This window comes from Sceloporus occidentalis, unplaced genomic scaffold (genome assembly GCF_023333645.1).
Source record: "Sceloporus occidentalis isolate IW3139 unplaced genomic scaffold, rSceOcc1.0.p SCAF_10, whole genome shotgun sequence".
NCBI classification, from domain to species: Eukaryota; Metazoa; Chordata; class Lepidosauria; order Squamata; family Phrynosomatidae; genus Sceloporus; species Sceloporus occidentalis.
The window spans coordinates 4,563,956-4,568,947 of NW_028316990.1; positions in this window are offsets into that span (position 1 = coordinate 4,563,956).

The window sequence follows — 4,992 nt, forward strand, 5'->3', positions numbered from 1 at the left end:
GGAAAATTACAAAACCCAGGATTTCCATAGCATGGCAGTGCAAGGCACTTAAAGTGGTGTCAAAACTGCTATATAAATGCCACTCTTGCTCAGGATAGCCTTTCCCAGGCATCAGATGAAGGATGCTGCAGCCCACAGAAGCTGATGCCATTGTCCATGGGTTTATCTTGAAGGTGTCACAAGATTCTTGCTTGTCTGTGAAGTCAAAGGCTTTCATGGCTAGCATCCATGGGTTTTTTGGGCTACATGGCCATGTTCTTGCTTGTCTGTTTTCCTCGAATGGACTAACTTTGATTGTCCCTATGCCTGGAGGAAGGTGGGATATGAATAAATAAAATTATTATTATTATTATTATTATTATTATTATTATTATTATTTCTGCAGTGTTTTTTGGGCCTCAGTTTCTAGCCTGAGTCCTATTGGTTACTCATAGCTAGCAGCCAGTCAATACTATTGGGATCAATACTGGTTGTTGTTGTGTGCCTTCCAGTCATTTTCCAACTTATGGTGACTCTATCTTTCTTGGCAAGATTTGTTCAGAGGAGGTACATTCTCTTGCCTTCCCCTGAGGCTGAGAGTGTGTGACTTGCCCAAGGTCACCCAGTGGTCAAGAGAGGAATTGAACCCTGGTCTCCAGAGTCGTAGTCCAACACTGAAACCACTACACCAGTATTGGTTCTCAGATCAATACGAGATCAATACTATGGGACCAATGAGCCTACTCTAGTGTGGACCAGCCAGCAGGATTTTGCTTTCCACCTTCTCCAATGGTTTTCATTACATTCATTGATTCATCACTTAGGTTGCATCTGCACTGGAGAAATGATGCACTTTGGCACCGCTTTAATTACCATGGCTCAATGTTTGATGAATTCTGACATCTGTGAGCTATTGAGCCTTCTCTGTCAGAGAGCTCAGGGGCCACAACCAGCAACAAATCCCAGGATTCCACAGCACTGAGCCATGGCAGTTAAAGCGGTGTCAAAGTGCATCAGTTCTGCAGTGCAGATGCAGCCTTAATCAACCAGACCTTCAAACTGGGAAGACTGAATTAATAGGGAGATTCAACACATCTGGTATATGGAGAAGGGTTTAAAACAATCTAGTCAGGTTTAGTGGCTTGAGCATTGGACTGTGATTCTGGAGACTAGGGTTTGAATCCCTCTCAGCCATGGAAATTCACCGGGGACCTTGGACAAGTCACACTCTCTCAGCCTCAGAGGATAGCAAAAGCAAACCCTCTTCTGAAGAAATTTTCCAAGAAAACCTAGTGATAGGGTTGCCATAAATCAGAAATGACTTGAAGGCCCAAGACAACACACAAAGTCCCCCTTCTTTGGAAATATGTCCCCTTGATCTCAAAAAAAGGAGCTTCCTTCTAAATAGACAACATGGCCCATCATCCATTGGCTATGGGGCACATTCTGGCTCAGGCAAGATGATGCAGTTTTGGTTGCAGTCTTTCAAGCACCACGGGATTCTTCAATAGCTGCACCAGACTTAGCCTGCATCCACACTGCAGAAATAATCCAGTTTTGACACCCCTTTAACTGCCCTGGCCCTATGCCATTGAATTTTAGGATTTGCAGTTAGGTGCGACATTGAGCCTTCTCTGTCAGAGAGAGCTCTGGTGCCACAACAAACTATATTTCTCTGAATTCCATAGCACTGAGCCATGGTAGTTAAAGTGGTGTCAAACTGGATTATTTCTGCAGGGCGGACGGGGTTTAATCTGCTCCCTGTCTACTTTCTGAGTAGCTCAATGCAGCTCAGAGATGGGTGGAAAAGCAATGGCCTAGGTAAGTGTGCGGAAATATTGGTGTGCTGAGGAAAGGCCCAGTTATTTATTAAAAGAAAATAATAATAGAAGTAATAATCAGACCTTAATAAAAGCCCTGCTTTTTCATAGGCACCAGAGGGTCGACAGATTGATGTTGGAAGTGGTTTAGAGCGCATTTTGGCCTCAGGGAGGAAATGGGATGATGGAATTTATATACACACACACACACCACTGCCTCTTCTCCTCCCTAAAGCCAAATGCACTCTAAACCATATATATATCTCCAAATAAAATCCCATATATATATCCCTGAGGCCAAATGCACTCTGAACCATATATATATATATATATATATATATATATATATATATATATATCTCCCCAAATAGCCAAATGAAATCCCATATATATATATATATATATATATATATATATAAAATTTCGGGGTTGGGGTTTAGGATAAAGGAGGAAAGCTTTGGCCATTTAAGAGAGAGAAGTAGAGGTACCAACAATGTATATGGTATTATTATTGTTATTATTATTATTGAGGAAGGTGTCCCCAAAACAAAAAGTCTCGTCTCCTCAAGCTTACAATCCATGGTTGAATGGGTTAGTGGCTAAGAGAAGCCAAAAATATTGACAGTTGTTAATTTAAGAAAGAAAAGGCTGTGACTCCTGTGTTTTTAATGCACAGGGCTTGTTTTGCTTGCAGTACAAGCCAAACAAAGTGGGCCTGGGGAGAGAGGTCTTTGCCATCGGAGGGAATGGCTACTCAAATGGCTAGTGATAAAGATGATGCCTGGCCTTTGGTTAGGTTAGGGATGCGCTCGCTGTGCATTTTTGTCCTATAACCGGGTTAGAATGGATGCCCCCCTGATGTCCCTTGGTGTGTTTTCCAACTCTGCATTTTTGTGGTTCAGTAAATCCCTATGCATTCTGTGGCTGCTGGGGGAAAATATTCTTCTGCTCGGTCTTTGCACCCAAGGAAGGAAGGAAAAGAAAAAATGATGATTGAGAGCCATTGCACATTTTCTTGAGAGCAAGTCTGAGAAGGAAGGAAGGAAGGAAGGAAGGAAGGAAGGAAGGAAACAATAATGATTGAGATCCAATGTAGGTTTTCTTGAGAGCTAGTCTGGGAAAGAAGGTAAAGAAAAGATGATGGTTGAGAGCCATTCCACATTTTCTTGAGAGCAAGTCTGAGAAGGAAGGAAGGAAGGAAGGAAAAGAAAAGATGATGGCTGAGATCCAATGCACGTTTTTTTGTGAGCAAGGAAAGAAGGAAGGAAAAGATGATGGTTGAGATCCAGTACACGTTTCCTTGAGAGCAAGACTTTCCTCTCTACAGTGAGATTTGTTTCCGACTAAAGAGGCGCACGACCATAAACTGCGGGGGGGGGGGGGGAGAAGAGAGTTGTTTTATCAGAGGTTGCTAGAAGTGCTTTGTAAACGCAGAGATGTTATTGCTCTGCGTGGAGTTATATTTTTCCAAGGGACAGTTTTCTGTAAATCTTGGGTTTTTTTCTTCTTTAAACCAAAACACTGGGAAAAAGAAGAATGCGGGAAATGAAAGAGGGGAATAAAAGAGGGTATAGTACTGGCAAGGGGTTGAGCTGGATGATACTTGGGGGTCCCTTCCCTAGTATCTCTATGACTCCATATGGTGGAGATGATGGGATAAAGGGAGAGCTGGGTCCTTTGGGTGATTGCCCAGTGGAGTGGAGTTGTTGCTGTTGTTGTTGTTGTTGTTGTTATTATTATTATTAATGGTAATAATCACATTTTTAAAAATGCAATCTCTTTCTCGTGTTTTCTCCAATTCAGGTTTGGATTGTGTGTGTTGTTACTTTCAAAGGGGGGAAATTAAGGAGGGAGAGGGAAGCCAGCCTCCAAATAAACATCTCCAAATACCAAGGAATCGTCTTGTTGGTAGAAAATGTCTTTAAAAATATGTAGAGGAAGGGAGAAATATATTGAGCAAGGCAGTAGGGTGAATTTTGAAAGCATGGGGATGGAAGAGAGAAAGAGAAATGTCTAGGGGAAATGGTTGGGGGGGATCTAGAAAATATTTAGGGGAAAGAGGGAAATATGTAGGGGGAGGTTTGGAAACTCTCCAGGGGACAAGAAGAAAAATGGAAAGAAAAAAAATATCCAGAGGAAGAGACAGAAGAGAGAGAAGATGCAAAGGAGGAGGGAAAGAAGATGGTGGGGTGATTTTGAAAACTCTCTCCAAAAAATATTAACCATCTAGTCCAGGGGAAGAAGTCCCTGCTTTTGGCCCTTTCCAGCCCCATTAAAGCACGTCCCCCTAAACAATCCAAATGATGCAACTCTTTGGCACTGAAGAGGAGGAAAGCGCATTTTCAAGGCGCACGACTGGATGGGCAAAGAGAAGGAACGATGAGTAAATCCCAAAGAGGAAGAATGATGAGTAAATCCCAAAGAGGAAGAATGATGAGTAAATCCCAGTGATGAAGAAGGAGATGATGATGATGATGATCCTCATCATCCTCATCACTGGGATTTACTCCTGACGTCACTTGCTTCCAAAGAAGGAGAGGAGAGACTAATAATAATAATAATAATAATAATAATAATAAGGGGAAGGGGGAACAAATCCCACAACCATTCCTCCAAACGCAGCAAGCCCACCGCCTCCACAGAGCACCACCGTCGGGAAATCACAAGCTTCCCCACCTTAACTCCATCTAGACCCCTTTCCTTGGTGCTCCCCCTTCCCTTCCAGCACCAACTCCTTCCCCACAACCTCCTCCTTTTTTCCAAGGCAACTCTTTTCCCCCTCGGAAGAGAAAGATTTTCCCCTCCCCTTGGTGGACTCTCCTAGGTCTCTTCCTCCAGCTTGGCTAGCTTTCCTTCCAGGATCTCCCACTCCTTCCTTCCTTCCTTCCTTCCTTCCTTCCTTCCTCCCTCCCTCCCTCCCTCTCTGGCTCCTTCAGGATGGGGGGCTTTGGGGAGCCTGGGGGGGCTTGGATCAGGGCGATCTTCCTCCTCCTCCTCCTTGCCATGATCTCCCCATTGACGCTCATCTGGTGAAAGGGGGGGGGGAGAGATGCAAGCCAAGGCATTCCATCCTTCCCCATAATAAATTATAACGTGGGAATGGAGGTGTGAGGAGGTGGATCGGGCAAGAAGGGGGGCATATTAAGATCTGGGGAGGGGAAAGAAAAAAGGGGGGCTCTCTTCTTCTTCCCAA